At 53.2% G+C, this 16,347-nt stretch overlaps 1 long non-coding RNA gene across 1 annotated transcript in view; it reads right to left on the reverse strand.

Annotated features, from left to right (window-relative positions):
- Positions 1 to 1,698: 1,698 nt before the first annotated feature.
- The window catches only part of LOC116970121, a 16,056-nt gene continuing 1,407 nt past the window's right edge, over positions 1,699 to 16,347 (reverse strand). Inside the window, exons 2-3 of the long non-coding RNA XR_004411019.1 lie at positions 12,862 to 12,863; positions 1,699 to 1,733 (exon numbers count right to left, since the gene is read on the reverse strand). This is a non-coding gene — a long non-coding RNA (uncharacterized LOC116970121). The remainder of the gene's footprint in view (positions 1,734 to 12,861; positions 12,864 to 16,347) is intronic.

Raw genomic sequence — 16,347 nt, forward strand, 5'->3', positions numbered from 1 at the left:
TTGGGCCGTCGCGGAAGCTCCATAAGGAGCTAGAGTATAATTTTGCGGTTTCCGCTGATCGAGTTCTGCAAGCCAGCAGGCGGCCGAATTTGGAGACCGCCTTGCCATAGCAGCTGGGATTGCGGCAGCTGCCGCTCGAGGTCCGCACGGGAGCAGGCGGCCGAATTTGCAGGCCACTGTGGGGGTCCACATGTGCTGGGATGACGGCTGCCGGCATCAGCTCCGAATGGGAGCAGGCAGCCAGATTTGCGGGCAGCCGTGGGGCTCCGTATGGAGCCAGGATTTCATTATTTGCGGCAGGAGGTTTTAGGAGCTACCGCTCGGGTAAGCTCAGCTGCCGTAGCACTTTGCAATTTTAACATAGTTGCTGCTAACTGTGGAGTTCAGCTATGCTACAGCAGCATATAGTGTATGTTTATTTTGGGCAGCGATAAATAGAGTTGGCATCAAGAGTGGTCGCCACTCGGTCACGTTTGTGACTATTGTAGTCGACAGCATTCAAAGGTCATGTTTTATTCTTTGGCAGTTTAAATATATATCTTATCATGCTAATAAAGTTCATAGTAAATGATAATTACAAAATACATTTTTTATCACATACATCAATGGGGTAGTGAAATTGGTCTTGACATTGCAGTCCAGAGCTCCTGGCTTCGGAAGCCTTTTTTGAGCTCATCAGAGACCAGTGCGAGATACACCTTGTGGTGTCATGGTAATTTCCGCTCACTAGAGGGGACTGTTGGAGATTCTTTCATAAGAGTTCCAACTATCTGCATATCGATAAAGTAGTCGAATCTCTGATTTTATGGGGATATGCTTCTTTTAATCATATGAACGAAATTGCCTATGACAACACCTGGCAGGGTTGCAGTATTTCTCCCAATCTGTCTAGCGGACTATCGGGAAGAGGTGACTCCGATCATAACGCCGGCTCATCCGAGTCATATGGGGGTCAGAGGCGCTCCAGTCCTTCCCTGTAATACTCCATTGGGGCTCTAGATGGGAATAAGGACTCGGAGTCACTAGCAGGTGCAACCTGTCTGGTAAGTATAAAGATGATACCAACAGAGCACCGATCTGCACAGCTAGTCCCGGTCGGCTGCTGAATGGAGCAGCCTGACAACCCCGCATCGGGGCAAAGTCAAAGCCAAGTCTGTGGGTTACGTCTTGTCGGATGATTTGGGACATCTATGGCAGATATGATTGGGCGTTTGTCTCAATTATAACATCTGGTATCAGATGGTGGCACATGAGGCACATGAGGACAGAGGCCCAGGAGCCGATGGAGCGGTCGCAGAGGGAGGAGCAACATCCGAGCGGTAGAGTTAAAACCCGAGCGTGGGGCTTGATTTTTACAGAGGCCCAGGAGCCGTTGGAGCGGTCGCAGAGGGAGGAGCAACATCCGAGCGGTAGAGTTAAAACACGAGCGTGGGGCTTGATTTTTACAGAGGCCCAGGAGCCGTTGGAACGGTCGCAGAGGGAGGAGCGGAACCCAAATCTGCAACGTTCGCATTTCAAAATAAGTGGGCTTGAGGAAGCCGCTGATTGGTGGAAGCAGACAAGAGGGAGCAGCTGACTGGGAGTCAGAACCCTGCTGATTTCTTCCAGCAGTTTGTATTGTATTGTATTGTATTGCATTGTAATTTGTATTGTGTTGTATTCTAGGTAAGGGGGGAGAATGAGGCCCAGGGCAGTTTACTGTTCTGGATGTCAGATGTGGGAAGTCAAGGAATCTGATAGCCTTCCAGACGTCCACATATGCGCCAGGTGCGTCGAGATGGGGCTCCTAAGGGACCGCATTAGGAACCTGGAGCAGCAACTCGATGACCTCCGTCTGGTCAGAGAGAGCGAAGAAGTCAGAGAGAGGAGTTACAGAAAGGTGGTCACCCCAAGACCACAGCAGGCAGTCAAGTGGGTCACGGTTAGGAGGAGCAAGGGGCAGAGGCAGGGACTAGAGAGTACCCCGGTGTCTGTACACCTTGACAATAAGTACTCCTGTTTGAGTACTGTTGGGGGGGACAGCCTACCTGGGGGTAGCAACAGAGGCCAGGCCTCCGTTACAGAGACCGGTCCTGTTGCTCAGAAGGGTAAGGAAAAGAAGAGGAGGGCATTAGTAATAGGGGACTCTATAGTTATGGGGTCAGACAGGCGAATCTGTGGACGAAAACGGGAGACACGGATGGTTATTTGCCTCCCCGGTGCCAGGGTCTGGGATGTGTCTGAACGTGTTCAAGATATCCTGAAATGGGAGGGAGAGGAGCCCGAGGTCGTGGTACATATAGGTACCAATGACATAGGTAGAAAAAGAGAAGAGGTTCTGAAAGGAGAATTTAGGGAGTTAGGAGGAGAGTGAAGGAGAAGGACCGCAAAGGTAACAATCTCGGGATTACTGCCTGTGCCACGTGACAGCGAGAGTAGGAACCTGGAGCAGCAGCTCGAACGCGACAGCGAGGTGGAGGATAAATGCGTGGCTGAAGGACTGGTGCAGTGGGCAGGGATTCATGTTTCTGGATCATTGGGACCTATTTTGGGGACGGTGTGACCTGTACAAAAAGGATGGGTTGCACTTGAACCCGAGGGAGACCAATATCCTGGCGGGGAGATTTGCAAAGGCTACTGGGGAGACTTTAAACTAGAACGGCTGGGGGGATGGACTCAAATAGAGAAAGCTAGTAGACAGCGTGTGAGGCAGGAGGCAGAGAAGGGAAGCACTCAGACCCAACATGTAGGGGGGAAAGAAGACAAAATAATAAACAGAGAATAAGAGGTGGCGGGGTTCCTAAATGTGTGAGCAGAGAGACAGAGGGTGTAAAATGTGGGTAGAAGCAATAGGTAGCAAGGTGAAAAGTAAAAGTGGCAGGCAGACAAATCCAGGGAAAAATCAAAAAGGGCCACTTTTCAACATAATTGTATAAGGGGTAAGAGCGTTGTAAAAACAAACCCGAAGGCTTTGTGTCTCAATGCAAGGCGCATTTGTAATAAGGTGGATGAGTTGAATGTGCAGATAGCTATTAATGATTATGATGACTTACTGCAAATGGTGTCTTGGGGGCCTTGGTATAAAGTTGAAAGGCACTACTTACTGCAAATGGTGGCTTGGGAGGTTTGGCTTGAAGTTGAAAGGCACTACTTACTGCAAATTGTGGCATGGGTGTTTTGGCTTGAGTTGAAATGCACTACTTACTGCAAATGGTGGCTTGGGTGCTTTGGCTTGAAGTTGAAGGGCACTACTTACTGCAAATGGTGGCTTGCGTGCTTTGGCTTGAAGTTGAAAGGCACTACTTACTGCAAATGATGGCTTGGTGCTTTGGCTTGAGGTTGAAAGGCACTACTTACTGCAAATGGTGGCTTGGGTGCTTTGCTTGAAATTGAAAGGAACTACTTACTGCAAATGGTGGTATGAAGTTGAAAGGCACTACTTACTGCAAATGGTGGCGTGGGTGCTTTGCTTGAAGTTGAAAGGGACTACTTACTGTAAATGGTGGCTTGGGTGCTTTGGCTTGAAGTTGAAAGGCACTACTTACTGCAAATGATGGCTTGGGTGCATTGGCTTGAAGTTGAAAGGCACTACTTACTGCAAATGGTGCCTTTGGGGCTTTGGTTTAAAGGTGAAAGGCACTACTTACTGCAAATGGTGGTTTGGGAGCTTTGGTTTAAAGTTGAAAGGCACTTCTTACTGCAAATGGTGGCATGAAATTGAAAGGCACTACTTACTGCAAATGGTGGCTTGGGTGATTTGGCTTGAAGTTGAAAGGCACTACTTACTGCAAATGGCGGCGTGGGTGCTTTGGCTTGAATTTAAAAGGCACTACTGCAAATGGTGGCTTGGGTGCTTTGGCTTGAAGTTGAAAGGCACCACTTACTGCATATGATGGCTTGGGTGCTTTGCTTAAAGTTGAAAGGCACTACTTACTGCAAATGGCGGCTTGGGTGCTTTGGCTTGAGGTTGAAAGGCACTACTTACTGCAAATGGTGACTTGGGTGCTTTGGCTTGAAGTTGCACTATTTACTGCAAATGGTGGCTTGGGTGCTTTGGCTTGAAGTTGCACTATTTACTGCACATGGTGGCTTTGGTGCTTTGGCTTGAAGTTGAAAAGCACTTCTTACTGCAAATGGTGGCATGAAGTTGAAAGGCACCACTTACTGCAAATGGTGGCTTGGGTGCTTTGGCTTGAAGTTGAAAGGCACTACTTACTGCAAATGGCCTCTTGGGTGCTTTGGCTTGAAGTTAAAAGGCACTACTGCAAATGCACTTACTTCCTGTTTGCACTGTATATTGATTTTAGATAAAATGCTACCACTTGCGGCTGTGATTTTTGACCATCTTACTCAGTCCTCCCTTCGCTGAGCAGGTGCAGAGAATTCTTCCCATCAATGAAAAATAAAAGTGTTATTAGTGTTTAAAAAATGTTGAGATCTCACTCCTGTCAATCACGCCCTGAAAGCCACACCTTTTCCGATGGGAGGGGTAGGGATTATAAAACCCGGAAGTGTGTGTGTGGCTCAGTCTCTGCATGATGGGGGAGTGAGAGGTCATAACTCTGTCCGAGGTGTGAATCAACTGAACACACTGAATGTCTACTGATCTGTGCGTTTGGTGTTTTGTGTGATTTTATGGTTGTTTCACCCTGCATGAAATGGTATGAAGCTGCATTTGAATTTGGTGGCCTTGCACCCTGCTTGAAGTGGTTGGAAACTGAACTGAATTTGGTGGCCTTGGATCCAGCTTGAAGTGCTATGAAACTGCACTTGAATTTGGTGGCCTTGCACCCTGCTTGAAGTGGTTGGAAACTGCACTTGAATTTGGTGGCCTTGCACCCTACTTGAAATGGTAGGAACGTGGATTTGAATTTGGTGGCCTTGCACCCTGCTTGAAATGGAATTTCAAGGAATAGTCATGTCAACTGCCAGCCCACCAGCTGTGAGTGAGCTGCCAGCAGATCAGGCTTGAGGGACTGAGCTGCCACCCCAAGAACCCATACCAGCACTCCAGAAAGCCCCCCCCACCCCCACTGGAAGGAGAGGTGGAATATTGTGTCAGGTGACCAGCCCTTCCGTGTGAACATGGGACCCATCGGGTCACACTTAGTCTAGTAGAATTTATATCTCCATGGTAGAATGGAAAGTAATCAAAATGTCCACTTAAAAAGCTGCCTGCGAGTTAATGGACCAAACAGATCTAAGCTCTATCTATCTATCTATCTATCTATCTATCTATCTATCTGTCTGTCTGTCTGTCTGTCTGTCTGTCTGTCTGTCTGTCTGTCTGTCTGTCTGTCTGTCTGTCTGTCTGTCTGTCTGTCTGTCTGTCTGTCTGTCTGTCTGTCTGTCTGTCTGTCTGTCTGTCTGTCTGTCTGTCTGTCTGTCTGTCTGTCTGTCTATCTATCTATCTATCTATCTATCTATCTATCTATCTATCTATCTATCTATCTATCTATCTATCTATCTATCTATCTATCTATCTATCTATCTATCTATCTATCTATCTATCTATCTATCTATCTATCTATCTATCTATCTATCTATCTATCTATCTATCTATCTATCTATCTATCTATCTATCTATCTATCTATCTATCTATCTATCTATCTATCTATCTATCTATCTATCTATCTATCTATCTATCTATCTATCTATCTATCTATCTATCTATCTATCTATCTATCTATCTATCTATCTATCTATCTATCTATCTATCTATCTATCTATCTATCTATCTATCTATCTATCTATCTATCTATCTATCTATCTATCTATCTATCTATCTATCTATCTATCTCTGTGGCTGCCGGCTGGCTGTGTGTGTGTGTGTGTGTGTTTCTGCCTGACTTGTGGCTGCCAGCCTGTGATTCGTTGCTACGCCAACACCAGACGCAGAAACGCCCAGATTCTTTCAATTTCGGTAGAGATTTCTCTTTTCATTCCAAGTATCCGCTCCTGAATAAATTTCGTCGTGTTTATGTACACATTTTTAATAAAATCCTTCTCTTCCCCCCCCCAATTAAAAAAAACAAAACAGCTTCTCACCCATAGAATGTTGATGAACGTTCCATCGTGTGATGTCATAATGCCCAATGCTCACAGATGTCCAATCGGAATGGAACCATTTACATATGCCTTTGCAGCAGCCCCAGCACCAGCCCCTCCACCCATCCCCGCAGCCTCTGTCGAATCGCGTCATCACGTGTGTGGGAATAGAGAAAGAGGATTGGGGGTTATAGGGAATGGGGAACAGATGAACTGTCCCTACCCCTCCCCTTCCACTCTCCCTCCCCACTATTTCCACTCTCTCCCCCCACCCCTCTCCCCCTCCCTCCACACTCTTACTCCTCCCTCCCCTATCACCTCCCTCCTCCCCTCCCTCCCCATCCCTCCCCCCCTCCCCCACACCTCTCTTCCCCTCCCCATCCATCTCTCCCCCTCCCCATCCCACTCTCCTCCCCCTCTCCATCTCCCTCACCTCATCCCTCTTCTTCTCCTCCCCCTCATCCTCCCACCCCATCCCTGTCTCCCCCACCCCCTTCCCTCCCCCACCCCTTCCCTCTCTTCCCCACCCCTGCCCCCAACTCCTCTTCCCTCCCCCACCCCTTTCCCTCTCTCACCCACCCCCTTCACCCTCCCCACTCTTCCCCCTCCATCTACACTCAGCCGCCCTACCCCAACTCCCTCCTCGCCTCCCTCCTCCCTCCCCCACACCTCTCTCCCCCTCCCCTCTCTCCTCGCCTCCCCCAAACCCTCTCTCCTCCCCCTCTCCAACTCCCTCTCCATCTCCCTCTCCTCACCGCTCTCCCTCTCCCATCCCTCTCTTCCCCACCCCCTTCCCTCTCTAAATCACCCCTTTCCCTCTCTTCCCCCGCCCCCTTCCTCCTACCCCTCTGTCCCTCTTCCAACACTCCCCCTGTCTCTCTTCCACCACTCCCCCTACCCCTCTCCCCCTCCCACCCTCCCCACTCTTCCACTTCTCTCCCCGCCCTCCCCACCCACTCTCCCTCCCCACTCTTTCCACTCTCTCACCCCCACCCCCCTCCCCCTCCCTCCACACTCATCACCCTCCCTCCCCTACCCATTCTCCCTCCATTCCTCCCTCCCACCCTCCCCCACACCTCTCTCCCCCTCCACATCCCTCTCTCCTCCCGGCCCCACCCCTCTCCTCCCCCTCTCCCTCTCCTTCCTCTCCCCAACCCCCTACCACCACCCCCTTCCCTCTCCCCATTCTTCCCCCTCCATCCACACTCTTCCCCCTCTACCCCCTACCTCTCTCCCGCTCCCACCCTCCCCACACTTCCACTTTCCTACTCCCTACCCCCTCCCACTCTCCCTCCCCACTCTAGCCCCTCTCACCCCCCAAGCCTCTCCCCCTCCCATCCCACTCTTCCCCCGCCCCCCTACCACTCTCCCACTCACTTCACACTCTACCCCCTCTCCCTCCTCTTTCCCTTCCCTCCCCTCCACTCCTCCTCCTCCTCCTCCTCCTCCTCCTCCCCCCTCTCCCCATTTCACCCACCCTCTCTCCCCCCTCCCCCATCCCTCCCCCGCCCCTCTCTCCTCCTCCCTCTTCATCTCCCTCTCCTCAACCCTCCCATCCCTCTCTCCCCCACTCCCTTCACTCTCGCTCCACACCCTCCATCTCTTCCCCCGCCCCTACCCATGTCCCTCTTCCACCAGCCCCCTACCCCTCTCCCCCTCCCTCCCCACTCGTCCCCTTCTCTCCCCCTTACCTCACCGCTCTCCCTCCCGCACCCCTCTCTCCCCCCTCCCTGCCCCCTCCCTCCACACTCTCCCCCAACCCTCCCCCTACCCCTCTGTCCCTCTTTCACTACTCCCTCTGCCCCTCTCCCCCTCCCTCTCTTACACTTCCACCACTCACCCCGACACCTCTCCCCCTCACTCCCAATTCTTCCACTTATCTCCCCCCACCGCCCATCCCCCACCCATCTCCCTCCCCACCCCTCTCTCTTCCCCCCTCCAATCCCTCTCCCTCCCCACTCAACCCCCTCTCTCCGCTCTCCCCCTCCCTCCACACTCTTCCCCCTCTCTCCCCCTACCCCTCTCCCCCTCCCTCTGCACTCTTCCCCCTCTACATGCTCCCTCTCCTCCAACCTCCCCTCCCTCTCTCCTCTCCCCCTCCCCCAACCTTTCCCCCCTCCCGCCACCTTCTCTCACCCCCTCCCGCAATCCTCTCTCCTCCTCCCTTTCCTCCCTTTCCCCCCTCTCTCCCCTCTCCCTCCTCCCCTCCCTCCCCAACCCCCACGACCCTCTCACCCCTCTCATCCCACCTCTCCCCCTACCCATCGCTGCCTCTTCCACCACTCCCCCTAACCATATGCCCCTCTTCCGCACTCTTACCCTCCCCTCTCCCTCACCACTATTTCCCCTCTCACCCCTACCCCTCTCCCCTTCCCATCCCACTCCCCCCCTCCCTCCACACTCTTCCCACTCTCTCCCCTTCCCCTTCTCCCTCCTCCTTCCCCTCCCATCTCCCTCTCTCCCCTTCCCCCACCCCTCACATCGCCTCCCCCAACCCACTCTCATTCTCCCATTCTTCCCTCTCTCCCCCCTCTCCATTTCGCTCTCTCCTCACCCCTCTCCCTCCTTCCCTCCCACCCCTCTCCCTCCTCCCCTCCCTCCCCTCTTCTACCTCCCTCCCCTCCCTAATCACCCTCCTCTCCTGCCCCCCATCCCTCTCCCTCTTCCCACCCCTCTCCCTCTCCACCCCCTCCTCCTCCCACCCCCATCCATCTCTCCCCCACCCTCCTTCCATTTCCCCCTGCCTTCTCCACCCTTCCCTCCCCCACCCCTTCCCTCTCTTCCCCACGTCCCTCCCCCACCCCCTTCCGTCCCCCAACCCCTTCCCTCTCTCCCCACCCTTTCCTCCTCCACACTCTTCCCCCTCCATCCACACTCTTCCCCCTCTACCCCCTACCCCATCACCCTCCTCGCCTCCTTCCCCTCTCCCCTTCCCTCTCTCCTACCTTCCCCCACCCCTCTCTCCTCCCCCTCTCCATCTCCTCACCACTCCTCCTCTCCCCCTCCTCCTCCCACCCTCAACCCTCCCTCCCCCACCCCTTCCCTCTCTTCCGCCCCCTTCTCTCTCCCCCCGCCTCCATCCCCCTACCCATCTGTCCCTCTTCCACCACTCCCTTACCCCTGCCTCCCCACATTCACTTCTCTCCCCTTACCCGCACCCCTTTCCCTCTCCACCCCCACCCCTCTCCGCCCCCCTCGCACCTCCTTCCCCCTACCCCTTTGTCCTTCTTCCACAACCCCCCTACCACTCTCCACCTCCCTCCCTCTCCCCCTCCCCACTCTTCTACTTCTCTCCCACCCTCCCCCTCCCACTCTGCCTCCCCACTCTTTCCCCTCTCTCCGCCCACCCCCTCTCCCTCCACAATTTGCCCCCTCCCTCCTCTACCCCTCTCGCTCTCCTCCCCTCCTCCTCCCACTCTCATCCCTCTCTCCCCAACCCCCTTCTCACTCCCCACTCTTCCCCCTCCATCCACACTCTGCCCCCTCTCCCCCTCCCCTCTCACTACTCCTCCCCCACCCCTCTCTCCTCCCCCACTCTCCATCTCCCTTGCCAAATACTTTCTTGCCATAGAGTACAGAGAAGGTTAACCAGATTCCTGGGATCAGGACTTTCATATGAAGAAAGGCTAAAGGGATCAGGGGGTATGGAGAGAAGGCAGGTACAGGATACTGAGTTGGATGATCAGACATGATCATATTGAATGACGGTGCAGGCTCGAAGGGCCGAATGGCCTACTCCTGCGCCTAATTTCTATGTTTCTATGTTTCCCTCTCCTCACCCCTCCCTCTCCCCCTCCTCCTCCCACCCATCGCTCTCTCCCCAGCCCCTACCCTCTTTCCCCCCTCCCCGTTCCCCATACCCCTATGTCCCTCTTCCATCACTACCCATACCCCTCCCTACCCACTCTGCCACTTCTCTCCCTCTAACCCCACTCCTCTCCTTCCCAAACCCTCCCTCTCCCTCCCCTCTCCCCCCCCCACTGCTTCCCCCTACCCCTCTGACCCTCACCCACCACTCCCCCTACCCCTCTCCCCCTCCCTCCCCACTTCCACTCCTCTCCCCCTCCCTCCACACTCTTCCCCTCCCTCCCCTTCCCCATCTCTCTCCTCCCCTCCCTCCCCTTCCCAATCTCCCTCCCCCACACCTCTCTCCCCCTCCCCCACACCTCTCTCCCCCTCCCCCATTCTTCTCTCCTCCCGTCCCCCATCCTTCTCTCCTCCCCCTCTCTATCCCCCCCCTCCTCACCGCTCTCCCACTCCTCCCCCTCCCACCCCCATCCCTCTCTCCCTCGCCCCTTCTCCCTCCCTCCACACTCTTCCCTCTCTCTCCCCTACCCCATCTCCCTCCCTCCTACCCCACACCTCTCCTCCCCCACCCCTCTCTCCTCCCCCTCTCCATCTCCTCCCCCACCCCTCTCTCTCGCCCCCTCCCTTCCCTCTCCCTCCCCACTCTTCCCCCTCTCTCCCCCTACCCCTCCCCCCTCCACACTCTTACCCCTCTCCCTCCCTCCTCTCCCTTTCTTCTCTCCCCCTCCACCATCCTCTTTCCCCCTTACCACTCCCCCACCCTCTCTCACCCCCTCCCTCATCCCTCTCTCCTCCTCCCTTTCCCCCCTCTCTCCCCTCTCCGTCTCTCCTCACCCCTCTCCCTCCTCCCCTCCCACCCCAACCCCCTCCACTCTCTCTCCCCACCTCTACCCCATAGCCATCTCTCCCTCTTCCACCATCCCCCCTACCCCTCTGCCCCTCTTCCGCACTCTTACCCGCGCCCCTCCTTCACCACTATTTCCCCTCTCTCCCCCTACCCCTCTCCTCATCACATCCCACTGTCCCCCGCCCCCCTACCACTCTCCCCCTCCCTCCACACTATTCCCCCTTTCTCTCCTTCCCCTCCCTCCTCCTTCCGCTCCCTCCTCCCCTCCTCCCTCTCCCCCCTTCCCCCACCCCTCGCTCCCCCCTCCCCCACCCCTCTCATCCCCTCCCCACCCCACTCTCCTCCTCCTCCTCCTCTTCCCCCTTCTCTCCCCCTCCATCTCCCTCTCTCCTCACCCCTCTCCCTCCTCCCCTCCCACCCCCTCACTGTCCCCTCTCCCACCCCTATTCACCCTCATCTCCCCCCACCCCTTCCTTTCTCTCTTGCACCACTCCCCGCTACACCTCTCCCACCCCCCTACCCCTCTCCCCCCCTTCCTGCCCTCCACGCTCTCCTCCCACTACCCACTCTCATCCCCCTACCCATCCCCCTCTCTCTCCCCTACCCCGCTCTCCTCTCCCTCCCAAATCTCTCCCGTTTCCCCCTCCCTCTCTCTCCTCATCTCACCCTCCCCTCTCCCCACCCGTCTCCCTCTTCCCCCTCCCCCCACTTGTGTGTTTGTGGGGTGGTTAGTGTGAGTGTGATGCCGCAAACCCCCTCCTCCCCCGCAAACGCGCGTTGGGGAAACAGACCCCAATATTTTATATATATATATAATATATTAAAACTCTGTGTGTGTGTGTGTGTGTTTCTGCCTCTTTCCCCCTCTCTACCCCACCCCCTTCCCTCTCTCCCCCCCCGCCCCCTTCTCCCTACCCCTCTGTCCCTCTTGAAGATTGAGGGGGGGGGTTCTCATAGAAACTCACAAAATTCTTAAGGGGTTGGACAGGCTAGATGCAGGAAGATTGTTCCCGATGTTGGGGAAGTCCAGAACAAGGGTTCACAGTTTAAGGATAAGGGGGAAATCTTTTAGGACTGAGATGAGAAAAACATTTTTTACACAGAGAGTGGTGAATCTCTGGAATTCGCTGCCACAGAATGCAGTTGAGGCCACAGTTCATTGGCTATATTTAAGAGGGAGTTAAATGTGACCCTTGTGGCTAAAGGGATCAGGGGGTATGGAGAGAAGGCAGGTACAGGATACTGAGTTGGATGATCAGCCATGATCATATTGAATGGCTGTGCAGGCTCGAAGGGCCGAATGGCCTCTACTCCTGCACCTATTTTCTATGTTTCTATGACTGCATCCAACTGCAGTCTGGTTCGTTGATCGGTTTGCTAGGTATGAACTGTTTTGGGAGAGAAAAATGCTCACGGCAGACCAAACGTGTTAAACCGAAATTGGTCAGATATTGAGCTTAACACAGTGAGAAATCAAGTGAAATAATCACTGAATTTAATTTTAAATGAATGTCCCTGCATGTTATACTGTTTAGTTTGGAGATACAACCAGATAGTCCACTGAGTTCGCACCGACCAGCGAATTTTGTTACAGATTTGACAATTATATTTGGCGGCCAATCAATCGCTGTCTCTAAGGGGGTTCCATCCAATCACCAACCAGCTTGCCTTAAAATTCCCGTCAAATCATCAAATAGATCTCCTCGCGTCCAATCAGCTTCTGTCTCCAAGGGCATTGTGTCCAATCACATAATGCAGTTTAATGGTAATTAGCAGCTACGGTAAAGTTTGGAAGCCAGCGGAGCTACTGACAGTCAAACGGGAGGGAGCAGGAGAGATTCACACAGTGTATAATCCATAGCCCCTAGTGTACAATTTCATAATATATACTAAATAACTGGGCTGACAGAACTTGGCTGGGAATCTGGGGTTCACCAAGATTGTTCCCAATTGGGCCCCGCACCCCCTAAGGCCGGCCCTGGCTAGCACTACCATTTGAAGTAAGAGGGAGTGATGCGCAGGGCGGCCATCTTCACTGCTAGCACTGCCATTTGAAGTCAATAGACAGTAGACACCAGGTGCCATTCGGCCCTTCGAGCCAGCACCGCCATTCAATGTGATCATGGCTGATCATCCCCAATCAGTACCCCGTTCCTGCCTTCTCCCCATATCCCCTGACTGCTATCTTTAAGAGCCCTATCTAGCTCTCTCTTGAAAGTATCCAGTGAACCGGCCCCCACCGCCCTCTGAGGCAGAGAATGCCACAGACTCACCACTCACTGTGTGAAAAAGTGTTTCCTTGTCTCCGTTCTAAATGGCCGACCCCTTATTCTTAAACGGTGGCCCCTGATTCTGGACTCCCCCAACATCGGAAACATGTTTCCTGCCTCTTGTGTGTTGAAACCCTTAATAATCTTATATGTTTCAATAAGATGCCCTCTCATCCTTCTAAACAAGCCCAGCTGCTCAATTTTCTCAGCATATCACAGTCTAGCCATCCCGGGAATTAACCTTGTAAACCTACGCTACACTCCCTCAATAGGGGGGTTGCACGTAAGGCCACTGGGTCATAGGGCTTGACCTACGGAGCCGCTCAATCCATCTGGAGGATATCCGTATCTTCCGGTATATGTTATTAATGCAAGAAACGCGTACTTTCCTACCTGTTAAAAAATGCCAAAATGTTTAAATTTTGCGCTGAAAAAATTGTGGAAGTCGGGGTAAGTGTGAGAGACACGTACCCAACTTCAGAATTCCAAAAGTGAAGCGAAATTAAGGTAAATAGAAGCGAGAGCTGAAGGGACTACAACAGCTAAATTGATTGGTAAACATTGGCCGTGCTGATATCGGAATTGAAAATATTGGGAATTATCCCGTTTGCTCTAGGCATTTCATCAACAGTAAGGCATTATTTGTGTTTTTTCTTGATTCCTTTGGTATTTTTAGATAGTCTCAGAAGTGATAAATCTGGCTGTAAAGTTTTCTTCAGGTGCGTTTTCATTTTGTATGTAAAAACCCTACGCTACCTGCTTTTGGTCCCTACCTCCAAACCTGTCCTATCCATGTATCAGTCTAACTTTTTCTTAAATGTTGGGATGGTCCCTGCCTCAACTACCTCCTCTGGCAGCTTGTTCCTTACGCCCATCACCCTTTGTGTGGATAAAGTTACCCCTTAAAAAGTTACCTCTTAAAAATACTTAATACAAAAAACATTGAAATCATACTTCTACAGTGCACGAAAACGTGATTTTAAAACATCAAATTTCATAAACTTCCTACCCTGGGAGGGGAGACACCCTTATTCCACACCCTCTCCTCACTCGGTTGCTCCACTCCCTCACCGGGTACCCCCAAGGCCAGTGATCGCACAGCCTCCCCCCTTTCAAAAACGCTCCAATCCAATTTAAAGCATATATATTGCATTCAAGTGTTAGTTAAAGACTCGCTACAGTATGCACCATATTGCACAATTTCAAGCTGAAAAATGCAAACGTTCAGTACCAATGGGAGGGGGACACTCTCCACCCTCATCCCCCCGTCGCTATGCTCCCTTGGGCTTGGTCTCTCACCCAATGTTGGCAGCCCTGCTATTAACCCTACGCTGCGCTCCCTCAATAGCAGGAATGTCCTTCCTCAAATTACGGGACCAAAACAGCACACAATACTCCAGGTGTGGTCTCACTAGGGCCCTGTACAACTGTAGAAGGACTTCTTTGCTCCTATACTCGACTCCTCTTGTTATGAAGGCCAACATGCTATTGGCTTTCTTCACTGCCTACTGTACCTGCATGCTTACTTTATTCAACATCTACACCAACGGCCAACCACTTCCCCCACAATGCCGCCGCTTCATCTATGCTGATGACCTCTGCATCACCACCCAACAGGAGAACTTCCAGAAGATCGAGTCTGTCCTGGAAAGCGCCCTCCAAGAGATGACAACCTACTACAATAACAACCACCTGAAACCCAACCCATCAAAAACCCAACTATGCAGCTTCCATCTTAAAAATCGAGATGCAGGAAAACAACTGAGCGTCTCATGGGATGGCCACAAACTCTCCAACCACTTCCACCCCGTGTACCTCGGAGTCACACTCGACAGTACACTCTCTTTCAAAACCCACCTTCAGAACACCAAAGCCAAGGTCAACACTCGCAACAACATCCTGCGCAAACTGGTAAACTCAAAGTGGGGCGCTGATCCACCAACCATCCGTGCAACTGCCCTAGCCCTGTGCTTCTCCACAGCTGAATATGCGTGCTTAAGCTGGAGCCGCTCCCACCACACCAAACTGGTTGACACAGCCCTCAACGACACCTGCCGCATTATCACGGGATGCATAAAGACAACGCCAGTCCCGTGCGTCTATGCCCTAGCTGGTATTTCCCCCCCCCCCCCATATCAGACGATCCATCGTCGCCCAAGACGAGCGGAGAGCACAGGAGATCGATACCAGGCACCCCGTGCACGGACACACAGCACCTCTACCCCGACTGAAATCCAGAGCCAGTTTCTTGCAGACAGTCCCACCTCTCCAGACAACCAAAGAAACAGCAAGGACCAACATCTGGAAAGATGAATGGAACCAGCTCAACACACGAGCCCACGACTGGATGGAGAGAGGAATCACTCCGACTGAATGCCTTGCCAGCGGGCACGACCTCCCATGGCCAACCTGGAAGACACTCAACAGACTACGAGTGGAGCAGGGGAGGTGCAAAGCACTTATGAAAGCATGGAACTACCAGGCAGAAGACACATGCAGCTGTGGAGCAGTACAGACAATGTCCCACCGACTGGAGTGTGACGACGTCCCCCAGTGCAGCCCCCAGGACCTGGCTGAACCGACCCGACCAGCTGTGACCTGCACCAGATACTGGCAGAAAGAAGAAGAAGAAGAAGAAGAAGAAGAAGAAGAAGAAGAAGAAGAAGAAGAAGAAGAAGAAGAAGAAGAAGAAGAAGAAGAAGAAGAAGAAGAAGAAGAAGAAGAAGAAGAAGAAGAAGAAGACTTTCATAGTCAATGGGAGTGAAGCAGTGTTTAATATATTTTATTTCCAATGAAAGGTCTTTGACCCTGATACGTTAGAGTTCCTCTCCCCCTTACACTGATATTGATGGACGTAAATAATCCACGAGGTCTCGCATTTCCATCAAAGGTCTTATAATCTTTGATTTCCATCGCGGAGGAGGACTCCACAGGAATCACCGACGTTGCACACGGGAAGCGGTGACGATGCGACGCACAGCCAGGGCGGAGGAGGCTGGGGTGACGTACTACACAGAAAGCGTACACGTAGTAGACAGGAGCGGAGGAGGCTACACAGGAAGCGGTGACGTCGTGCACCGATGCGCGGAGGAGGGTACACGGTAAGCGTGGACGCGCTACACAGGAAGCGGTGACGTCGGGTACCAGGAGCGTGAGAGGCTACACGGGAAGCTCCGACGCGATACGCAGGAAACGCCGACGTTGTGGAGTTGCGCGCAGGCGGGTGCACGGGAAGCGGTGACGTGTACGCAGGTGCGGACGCGGTGGGGACGGTGTGAGCGGCGGCCATCGGGGCAGAAAGTGATGACGAGAGAGAGTCGCCGCGACTAATATCCACCGACTGGCCGCGGAGACCGGTAACTACACGGGGAGAGAGGGGGGGGGGGGGGAGAGGG

Source organism: Amblyraja radiata, unplaced genomic scaffold, assembly GCF_010909765.2.
Source record: "Amblyraja radiata isolate CabotCenter1 unplaced genomic scaffold, sAmbRad1.1.pri scaffold_540_ctg1, whole genome shotgun sequence".
NCBI classification, from domain to species: domain Eukaryota; kingdom Metazoa; phylum Chordata; class Chondrichthyes; order Rajiformes; family Rajidae; genus Amblyraja; species Amblyraja radiata.